The sequence below is a fragment of the Dermochelys coriacea genome, chromosome 4 (assembly GCF_009764565.3).
Source record: "Dermochelys coriacea isolate rDerCor1 chromosome 4, rDerCor1.pri.v4, whole genome shotgun sequence".
NCBI lineage: Eukaryota > Metazoa > Chordata > Testudines > Dermochelyidae > Dermochelys > Dermochelys coriacea.
In genome coordinates, this window is record NC_050071.1 from 39,358,873 (window position 1) to 39,371,068 (window position 12,196).

General features: G+C 38.3%; 1 long non-coding RNA gene across 1 annotated transcript in view; it reads left to right on the forward strand.

The window, feature by feature from the left end:
* The window catches only part of LOC122459989, a 65,376-nt gene extending 54,475 nt beyond the window's left edge, over positions 1-10,901 (forward strand). The window contains exon 4 of the long non-coding RNA XR_006280993.1: positions 10,477-10,901. This is a non-coding gene — a long non-coding RNA (uncharacterized LOC122459989). The remainder of the gene's footprint in view (positions 1-10,476) is intronic.
* Positions 10,902-12,196: the final 1,295 nt, after the last annotated feature.

Consider the following 12,196-nt stretch of genomic DNA (forward strand, 5'->3'; position numbering starts at 1 on the left):
AAATCTCAGCCATCTGCTGTACTAATAACCATGAGGCTGTGAGTACCATGATGGAGATAACAGGCATCAGGAATAGGGTCATTATCTCAGTGTTGTTCTATACCTTGATGAGCATCTTGCTCCAATTAGATGCTGATGTGGTGGATGCTGAGTGCCAAGCTACTTCGAACCAGGTGAGCATTTTGTCTTTGGCAATCATGAGGCCAACTTGAGGTGCATCTGCAGTCATTTATTAAAAAGTAGCACTGTGTGTTTTTATTCTAGTTAAACCGTCATTCTGATTCTGCCTTTTCAGCATTATTCAATTATAATTAGGATTCCAACATGTCTATTTTTAAATATCAGGCCACCAGACTCCTTGTTGTTTTTGAAATAGAATGGTTTTTTTATATTGGAAATGGGGAATAATTTGATTTGCATGACAACCTAGCAAAAATAACCATTTTGTAATGCTTATATATCATTTATTGTTTTTTTTAAATGCTGGTGCAGTGTATGTGGTTCCCACTGATGTATGTTGTGCAGGTGTACACATGTCTCATAACTTTGGGTGTTCTGTGGTCGGGCACAAGTGAGCAGAGTGTGGACTTGATCTCTGAAGTACTGAGCACCTTCAATTCCTGGCTTCATTGTTCCGTTGAGAGCACTCAGCATCTTGCAGGAGGCACTATGGGTCAGCTTTTCAAATGTATCTAGGTGCTTAATGATACAGATAGGTGTCTAGTGGTGTTTTCTAAAATGTTTAGATACCTAACTCCAATTGAAATTAGTGGGACTTAGGCATCTGGGGCTTTTAAAAATCCCACTGGGCAACTATCTGCACTTTATGGTGCATAAGTACATTTGAAAGTCTGGCCCTTAGTGCATCACAGAATAACTTAAGGTAGTTAGGGATCCCTTAGCTCTGCTTTTCTACATTTTCCAATCGTGGGGGGGGAGGGGGGTTGTTGGTTTTTTGTTTTTTTTTTTTAGGTGTAACCTGCACTTTAAATTTTCTCAATTTCAAACATTTTTAAAAGCTACTCTACTATATGCAAGTTGTACCCTCACCTCTTCATTCCCCACAAATCATTGATGTTTGCTCACAACTTTAACCCCAGCTTCATTTCCTATTTTGCATAGCAATGTGATTTTAAGATGAGTATCGATCTGTCAAACTTGACCTATTGATTAATAGAATAAACAGCGAGGGCCAGATGATGATTCTGTTATCCATGCTGCTTGTTATCTCATTCAATGCTTACTTTGTGATTTCAAACAGACTGCTCACAGAGTAAGATGCTGCTCAGTGTAAGAAAGGTGGCAAAATCTGGCCCTATGTCACCCGTGGCACCAGACACACATTATCTTGAAGTACTGAGCTTATAATTGTTATAGAAAAGAGACAGGACATGGTGACAGGTAGTCATCCATGGTCACAGCTACAACTTAGTGCCTAACTGCGTATCGGTAACAGAAGATTATATACATAATATGGGATATGTTCTTAATAAATACAAATGGAGGTATTCCAGTCACTGGGAGATGCATGTATTCAGCAGTTACAGAATCCTTGCCACTGCTTTTTTTAAAAAAAAAAAAAAAAGTAGTTAGCTTCTTGATTATTTTTAAAATTTAAACATTTCAAAATTAGGGTCAAATTTATCCCTGGAATAACTCAAATGCAGTCCAACAATTAAAATGACCATTTTGGGCCTCCATCCTGCAATGAGTTGCACATGGGTCTATCCATACAGAGCTTGTGCAGGGTCAGGACCGTACCCTGTTACACTTGAGAACTTGCTCCCTCAATAAGTAATTTATTATTAATAGGTCTGGCTATTAGACAGTACACACTTTTTGATGCAGAAATATGCTTTTCATCCTTTCATATTGTGGCACACAGGTGGCATTTTGAGACAGTGTGAGGATTTTTTTTCAGTTGCTACCCTTTTATTTCCAGTGTACTTTTTCCATTGTGAAATTTTCCAGTACAAAATCACTCCATCTCTCTCTCTCTCCCAAACAACTTTTTATTTTGTTGCTTTAGTGTAGTTAGAAGGATTAAAAGCTGTAAACTTTAGTATATTATTATTGCTATTATTGAAGGAAAGCCACTAAATGTACAGAGGTACATGCCAATTGTTTCAGTCTTTAACTGCAACAACTACACTCTAAAAATGAAAGTTATACATCATTTTATCTTTATACTCACTTTACACAGAATAGTATCTCTACAAAGCAGAGGCTTTGACCCTAAATGACCCATTATTATATTATAACAAGTTATATCTGGATAGTTGAAATTGTTTTGTGACAGACTACTGTGCCTAGGGGGAATGAACTGAAGTAGCAAATTTATCTATTAGGTTTTCATGGTAAGAAAAGGAGTACTTGTGGCACCTTTTGACTCCTTTTCTTTTGCGAATACAGACTAACACGGCTGCTACTCTGAAGTCTTTTCACGGTAGTTCACTCTCACACAGGTAAACAGTAAATATTTTCTCACATATCAATAGCATCTATGTTTTTAAATAATATTAGTGTTCTCACCAGACAATTATTAGCTTTTAATTTGAAATGGCCCCTTAAGTAAATCTTATGTTTCGGTTGGATGGGGAGGACTTGGATAAAAATATTAAGTTTGTCATTTATGAAACCACTAAAGCAACATCTCACAGATGGTAGAAGTGTGTTTAAGAGCCCTTCAGTAAGTATCAGAGTAGCAGCCGTGTTAGTCTGTATTCGCAAAAAGAAAAGGAGTACTTGTGGCACCTTAGAGACTAACAAATTTATTAGAGCATAAACTTTCGTGAGCTACAGCTCACTTCATCGGATGCATTTGGTGGAAAAAACAGAGGAGAGATTTATATACACACACACAGAGAACATGAAACAATGGGTTTATCATACACACTGTAAGGAGAGTGATCACTTAAGATAAGCCATCACCAGCAGCAGGGTGGGAAAGGAGGAAAACCTTTCATGGTGACAAGCAAGGTAGGCTAATTCCAGCAGTTAACAAGAATATCAGAGGAACAGTGGGGGGTGGGGTGGGGGGGGGAGAAATACCATGGGGAAATAGTTTTACTTTGTGTAATGACTCATCCATTCCCAATCTCTATTCAAGGCCATACATCCCAAAGCCGTCCTTATAGTACCACTGCCTAAGCCATCTATTGACAGTCATAATCTTGTCACACCTTTGTTGTCCTTCTCTAGGGACAGGCAGGATACCACTAAAGATCACCTGAGCTTCGATTTCTTTAAGCGTCTTCCCCAGCCTAGCATAGTCTCCCTTAATACTTCCCAGCGAGAATCTAGCCGTATTGTTTGTTCCCACATGAAGGATAATTAGGGGATTCTTTCCTGCTCCCTTTAGGATCCTTTTCAACCTCAGGTCTACATCCCGTATCTTAGCACCCGGAAGACAGCACACCCTTCTAGTCTCTGGATCAGCTCTAGTTACAGGCCTGTCTATTCTTCTCAATAAAGAGTCCCCTATCACATAGACCTGCCTTTTCCTGGTGACGGTGCTATTCTCCAGTCTCTCCCCTGGTCCCTCTGGCTGCAAGTTCTTTCCATTCCTATTTTCCCTTATAATCCTCTTCAACCCATCCTGTATCCTCCTGGGTCTCATATTTGGTGTAGTCTCCCTTGACTCTTCCCCTTTTCCAATAGGACTCGCCTCTCTTCTCTTCTTCCTTGCCCTTCCACCTTCAGCAACTACCTGCTGAGCCCCTTCTTCATTTTCCAACTCTGCAAACCTGTTCCTAAGCTCTATTTCTCCTTCACTAGCCCGTCTTTTTCTCTGCCTGGTTCTTTGAGTCACATGTTTCCACTGACCACTTTCCTCATCCAGTCTCCCCTCAAAATTCCCCAGCCCTGCTTCCATCTGTAAGTCTGAGCTTTTCCCTTCAGATACCTCATGTCTTTGCTCCATCATCTGCTCAAACCCCTTCCTAAACTCAACCAGACTTTCTACTTGCATCTCCAAACCTCGGATCTTTTCCTCCATCAGCTCTATCAGATGGCATTTCATGCAGAAAAAACTCTTGCCGGGTCCCCCCTCCAGGATCACGTACATACCACAGCTTCCACATCCAGTCATCCTCATTGTGTCTTCCACTACAGGAGTCACTCCCACAGCTGCCTCCGTATCCATCATAGCCTTCTCACCTAAATCCTGTTAATCTGGGAAACACAAGCCACACCAAAAAGACCACTCCCCACAGCAAAAACAAACCCCAAACAAGCACCACAATACAAACTCCTCTGTTTACAGCTATGTTTGCTAGGTCCTGTGCCGCTGCAGCTGTCTGATGATGATGCAAGTACACTATTTTTAGTGCACTAGTTTGATCGGAGCTAGTGCAGGTATGTCTCCTCTGTCTAGGAATCATAGCTCCAGCTCAAAGTGTAGACATACCCCAGGACTGTGATTGGAAAGTTTCAGTTTATTTTTTGAAATCAGTTGATGTATTAATTGTATGCATTTTTAATACAGCTAAACGTACATCTAGGAACAAAGACTTAGAGGATGGGGGACTCCGATGTTCTAAAGACTTGGAGGATGTGGGATTCTGTTCTGAGAAGTACTAACTCTGACAGAGTTGGGGTCGTGGTGGATAATGAGTTGAACATGGACTTGAACAACAGATCCCAAGATGAGATGCTGTGGCCAAAAGAGCTAACAAAATCCTTTGATACATAAACAGAAGAATCTCAAATAGAAAGGGAAAGGTTATTGGATCTGTATTTGGCATGGTACAATTACTGCTGGAATCCTATACCCAGTTCGGGTGTCAACAATTCAAGAAAGATGTTGATAAATTGAAAAAGGAAAAGCCACAAGAATGATTCAAGGATTAGAAAACATGCTTTATAATGATAAATAGAGTTAGAGAACTCAATCTATCTTAACAAAGAGAAGGTTAAGGCATGATTTGGTCAGTCTGCAAGTATCTATGTAGGAAACAAATATTTGAAAATGGGCTCTTCAGTCTACCAGAGAAATGGGAATAGATTTTTAAGTGAGTGTAATTAACCATTTCAACAATTTACCAAGGGTCATAGTAGATTCTCCATCACTGCCAATTTTAAAATCAGTATTAGATATTTTTCTAAAAGATCTTCTTTAGGAATTATTTTGGCCTTTGAACCTGTGAATCTATACATAGAAACCAATCTTGAACTTCTGAATGTTAGCGCTCATCCTAAAACAACTGGTTATTTTAGCTTTGAGTCCTTGTGTACCAAACACTGTGGGCAAAATAAATAAATAACCCTTTATACACAGCTCAATAAATATAAACATTACAAACCCTCTTTTCTGACTTAGTCTTATCTCAACTGTTGCTTAATATGTCCCGAGAATTGTACAAAATTGTTTCAACCAGCTCTGATCATAGAACACATTAAACAAGTTGAAGAGAAATATAACATGAGCAAAAAAACGTCATCACTATCTAAAGATCGGTGGACATGCCATATTCAATTTTATTCAAATCTGGATAAATTTTAACAGAATTTGAATAAAATGGACACTGCATTTCATATTTTCACTATGAAGAATCTCTTAATGGTAGGGAGAGTGAAAAAGAAATCTAGGTGATGGTTTGTAATTATAAACTTTCAGCTCTTGATATCCAGAAATTTGTAAATCGGATATCTTTAAATTAGATTACTTGCATTATAAATGTTTTTTCAGTGCCTCTAGCAAGGAATTGTCATAATAATTGGAAGGAGTTTTGAGGGCATTATATAATATGATCATTAATTAATTGTTGAAAGATAGTCCATTCCTAGACCAAGAAATACTTTTTCAGATTTGTGTCTCCTGTTTAAAAAAAGATTGAGGTCACTGTACCAGCTGAAGACAAAAGGAACTCTCTAATGCAAAATTCTTCTCTAGCCTTTCATCATTTTCCCTTTGAAAGGCAAGCAGTCCGCCTTAGTTTACTCCAGATTTCAGAAGCATTATTATGAAAGCAATCAGCATATTATGTAACATGCAGAGAAATATATCTGCAAGAATGACATCAATACTGGGTGACACATTACTTTGAGACTGAACAATTAAAAATCTGAGTATCTTCAGTACTAGAGAGACCTGGAAAAAAATGGCAAATGGAAATTTTCACATTTAATGTTTGTAGCGGGGAAGGAGTGGTAGCAATAAAATAGTAGTCTATTAATCAGTATCTGCAAAGCCAAAGATTAAGTCATGGCCCAGGAGCATAGCTAAATCTTTATGGGATAGGTTTATGCTAAAGCATGTTTCTTTCCACACAGATTTCAGAGTATTGTATTGGAAAATGCCTCAGACCTGAACAGTAACACAAGAGCTATACATGGAATAGATACAAGTTATTTCACATTACAGATAATACAAGAATGCTCAAACATCTAGACACAAAAAAGAGACCTAACACAATAACCATTTGATTTCATTCTGGAGATTGATGTCCATTTTGTGCTATAGATTTTTAAACAGGATTCCAGATTTTGTGATGCATAATTTCAGTAGGAAATTGTGCTTGAAAATGATGGCCTGAAATGGTCTTTAGTTATTAATCTTTCCTCCTTCAGCAACTTAGATAAGTTGATTGAAAATCTTCTTGTGTTCAGCAATCTAAGCAGCATAGGGGATGTGCTAAACCACTGAACGACATTTTTGAATGCAGCTCCTTTCTTCTGCTTCACTCTCCTCAGTGAGGGTGTACCTTACCAGAGGGTTATTCTTCATGAGGAGCTGATCCAGCTCTAATTATCTTAAGAAAAACAACACTGAAAAAAAAAGATTAAACTAACTCCTGCTACAACTGCTTTAAAAGTCAAAATTAAGAATTGGCAGGCAGGATAATGCTGAAAGGAACCAGTCAGCACCCAAAACTTAAACCAGTTTTTTTCCCGAGTCTTGGAAAAGCTCATTTAATTTCCTCTTTTCATTTTTTTTTGCTGGGGGGGGAAGGGGTGGGAGAATGTCTCTGCACTTCTCAGTGGATCAGGACTGAAAGAAGAAGGAAGGAATTGTTATAGGTAATTTAGTGTTGCGGTAAGCTTACTAGACTGCCTGGACTTTGCCTTTCCTGAGATTTTCAGTGTTGCCTATCTTTGTGAGACTTGTAGAAGTTTCTTCTACAGAAAAGAGGTTTAGAAATATTAAGTTTTGGACAGATGATTCAAAGCAAGCTGACTCTCTGACTTTGTTAAAGTTCACCCATTATGTGTGAAAAGAAAGAACTGACTCTTTAGGTGCATCCAACGGTGAATAACTATTCCACTTATTAAATGTCACTGAGGAATACACACACCATTAGGTAAAGCTGTATGTATTACATGGAGGTTACTCTCTCCCACAATAAATACACAGAAGCAGGCCAAGGGAGACAAACTCCACAAGGTCCTCTTGCAAAGTGCCCTCCAGATTCTTGAATGGAGGGGGTGGGGGAGGGATTTGACCTGCCCTATTCCCCATGGGAGAAGCTGGAGTTTCTCTCCAGATACCATGGATCTACAGATCAACACAGATCTTGAAAATCCATTGGAAGCATAGGATCATCTTCATGAAGACACTCTCCAATTGTTGGTCTCCCAAGTTGACAAGAAAAGTATAAATTCCTTGATATTTGAGGTACTTGGTTACTATGGTGACAAATAATGTATAAGAACTTGGATAAAAAGATTTCCTCCACATTCCGGGGGAAAGATCCTATTCATTAGACTTTCAAAAAAAGAGAGTTAGGAACCAAGCCTGCAAGTTGCTTAATGCTTCTGAAAAGTGGTGAATGCCCTCAACTCCCCAGAGTCATTGTGAGTTCAGAGCCCAAAAGCACCACTTGAAACAATCAGCACTTTACAGGATAATGCTCTTGGGGGGAAAGTAACTGTTCCAATCCCAGTAGAATATTTATAGAACACAATACTTTGACAAGGAACTATTTCAATCCATGCTGTAATGTTTCAAAGACTGAATGTGATGTCAAAGCATGATAGGGTTTAGCAGACGTTCCCACACTTCTGAGTACTTTGAGGTATAGTGGCAATGGAATGAAAGATGATGCTTGGAACAAAATGGAAGAAAACAGTGACTGTCTCCCCTCCTCTCTCCCCCACATTTAACCTTGTTTCGTTTTGTGAATCATAAAACCATGTTTGTGAATATTGAAACTTTAGTTTATATTTGACATAACAAAAAAATCTCAGAGCTCAGGCTGCCACTTAGTTCTCTACTTCATAACTGAATCTGAATCATCCATGACACTATAATTGCAGGATTTATTGCTGGATAATAAACATTTTATGGAAGAATATTAATTCTACAACAACATTAAGAAAAAATGCTATGAGATTAACCTAAATTGAGACAAACCTATAATGGGGTAAGGAATGAGCAGCTCAGCAGGAAGCAGCTCATCTTATTGAATACCTAATCATTTGTATGTGAAGAAGTAGTAGAGTACTGCTATCTTGAGAAATTTATTGATTAATATTGTTTAATGCTGTGAAGATACCATTGAAGAAGTTAGACTATACATGTGATCTATAATATTTGTATAATACCTTTTTATCAACATTTACAAATTTAGAATAGCTGAATACATTCTACAATGTGGATAAGTGTAATGCACACAAAAAAGGCAATAGTTTTAATCAAGCATTTTGATTAAAAGCCAAGAACATGTGTTTCATTTTCAGTGTTGTAACAATAATGGGAGCTTTCAGTGATAGCTAATTGATTTTCAAACTGGAAAAATCTCTCAGTTCTCACCTACAATATAAAAGATCTTTACGGATGAACTCTCTTTGAAAAATAGGCCCACAGTTTTCAGCAAATTGTAACAAATCCATGATGTTTGAGAACTTCCTTGTTATTATGATGCATGGTGTGGCGGATAGGACTCATACGCTCTTTCTCTAAAAGCGAAAGTGTTTTTTATTGTCTTCTCCCTGAGTAGTGAATATCCCAGCTAGCGGTCAAAAATATAGGGCCTAGGACACAGAATGAATATTTCTGATACTCTCCAATAGAGGGCACTGGCACTCAAAAGGAGTATTGCCTGTCATAATGCAATGACTTGAGGTAGCTGGGAACTTCCTTGCAAAAAGGGGAAACCTCTGAATTTCTGGGAAACCTGTGACTCTTTTATACCTCTATAACTAGCTAAGTGATAAGAATACACCTACATTCTTAGAGTATAGGCCTTTACAGACAGGCCTGAATATCTACATCCTAACACCGTTCTTCTCTGAACTACCTCCAGCTTCTTATTGTCTTTGTGGTAATAAGGTATCCAGAAATAAATGCTATATTCCAGGTAAATTCATGGAGGATAGGTCCATCATGAATGCTATTAGCCAGGATGGGAAAGGATGGTGTCCCTAGCCTCAGTTTGCCAGAAGCTGGGAATGGGCAATGGGATGCATCACTTGATGATGATCTGTCCTGTTCATTCCCTCTGGGGCACCTGGCATTGGCCACTGTCAGAAGACAGCATACTAGGCTAGGTGGACCTTTGGTCTGACCCCGTATGGCTGTTATGTACTACATCAGAAGGACTATTACTTACTATTACTATTATGGAAAAGGACTATTACTTTCCTTCTTAGTGATGTGATATTTCTTTACAGTTAGCCTAAATAGTCAGAATTGATCATATTTGCTGCCATATACTGTAAATGCGTGCTACTCATGTAACTTCTAAGTCTCTTGGCATTATTGTTTTTCAATAATTATTGCTTCCATTCACTGTCTCTGTTTTGGATATATTTTTCCTCAGCTGCATTAGTTTGTATTTTTACAAAATTAATCTATTTTATTTGCTTCCTGTATTTCTATCTCCCTCCATACAAATTCTTTCCTGACTGATGTTTCCAACTCCTCTGAATTAATTATTTGCAGATTACATTAGCATGCTGCTTATTAATGATATAGAAGAGAGAGTAAAGATATTAAATGGGACTAGAACTAAGATAAGTCCTCTGATGTCCTCCTGTCACCTTCCCCAGCTCCAACATTTCTATTTGGATCTTATCCTTTGATTATAGTTTTCTGCTTGTTGCCACTCTATTTGACAGGGTTCATAGCCAAGCTCCCTTTTAATCAGTTTTGAAAGTGAGACCTTAATGAGATAAACTCCAATTATTTCACATCTACATTGTTTTGGATCATTTTGTAGAATATGCTATGGGTGAATTTAACCTTCAGTTGTTCTCTCTCTCTACTTTATACCTACCTAAACACTAAACATGACTCATTGGGGCCTGATCCAAAGCACATCAAATTTGATGGGCACCTTTCCATTGACTTAAATTTCAGATCAGGTTGTTGGTAAACCACCTTCTCTTTTTTAGACCTGACTGATATTCCCACTTCATAGTGTGTCAAATGGGACTGGTTTAAAAAAAAATTTCGTCTTGCATATGCACTAATAAACTGTAATCACTGTTTTTTTTATTGCCATTGAAACTAAAAAGAAATTAACAATTTCCCAGGAAAAGAAATACTGTGAGAAGACAATAAAAAGCCTACTTAGGAAACTGAAAGAATGGAGCCCCTGCTTTTAATGGATTAGACTAGACCAGACTATTCTTTCATTCCCTCCCCTGATCCCAAGCAAGGTACAGTGGCAGGAACTGCCAGAGAATTGAGAACAGGAGAGACCATGAGTATGTACCTGTCATTTACTCCAGAGATCCCAGAGGAATATCTCTGGCTGTTGGAACTGATGGAATCAGTATGATATTTTTTGTCATATCTGCTGCCGTTATTACTTGGAGAAGAGATTGAACGATGGGAAAATCCAATGCATGGGCCTGATCCAAAGTCTGTTGTAGTCATTAGAAAAGCTCCTACTGAGTCCAGTGGGCTTTGGATTAGGCCCTACATGTTGGATGTAGGTACGTCAGATCAGCTGGACCGATGGAAAGAGAGAGTGGGATAATTTTGTAACTAGTAAGTAATTAAAATAATTCTGGAACTAAAAAGACACTTTGCATCTCTTTCCTTAATCTATACACTGGACTTGGTAAACGCATTAGGCCAATTTAGGATTGTGACACAGTCAGTTCCTTGTGAATTCTATAAAATAATAGATGATGATAATTGCATGTTACTAAACTAGAGATAATATTTAGTTTCTGCTCTATATTTACAATGCTGTGGTCATGTAATCATTAATTTAGCTTGTCTACTGAACTGTCACAGCTTTGGACAAATAAGGTTGCATGAGCCTTTCAGGATTCCTTGTAAAAAACAGAAATCAGTTTTACAAAATTAATTCTAATTTTATTTACAATATGATACTTCTGAGGATAAGTGAACTGGTTCTGAGCCTTGATTGTTAATGCTAGGAAATGTTTGGCTAAATATCCAATCCAGGACTTCAACAAGCCTGCTTTTGTTGACAATGATCTGAGTCTCAAAGTGTAATATCCTTTATAGCAACCAATTGTTGTCCGATTTTTCAGATCCAGGGTTTTGCTGATGCTAGGGGAACAAGGTGCATCACAAGTGCAATCTGACACATGGAAGTCCAAGAATTCACAAGATTTGGAGTGGGAGAAAGTAGATCTGAACTTCTCCCATCTTAACTCACACACACACACACCCCTATCCTGCTCCAGAAGTCAATGAGAGTTGTCATTTATGTACACTTAATCCACAGCCGATTAGCCATCCTCAGTGGGGAAAGGCTGTAGGGGAGTGCTTATTATGGTAGCCAGGGTGAGATGGAGAGGTCCCCTCTGGTTTTAGCAGAGATGTAGGAGCTGTGCTCTTCCTTCCTTTAACCTCTGGGTTCCCTGAATGGGAGATACCAACAATATCCTGTCTGTCGTCAAGAAAAAGACATTTTTGCAAACAGAACTTGGAGGTGTAAGATATATCGGTGAGAAGAAACTGGGATAAGAAGGATGGAGTGTAGCGTGGGGGGAGGGCAAGAAGTGAGAGACATGTAGAGAAGATGATCAGATAAGTCTAGAATCCCTAATAGGCGGAGCAGGTATTTTCACACATTAGATTCTACACTATAGGGTATTCGCACTTTATACCCATCCATCCATCTGATCTTTAAATCTGATGTGGGTCCATATAATATGCTACATATCTATATTCTCTCTCTCCAGAACTAAGTTAGTTAACTGAAAACAAGGTTTATGTAAATACCATGAATATACAAGGATAGTTCTCCTTTAAGAGCTATTTGAGTTGGTA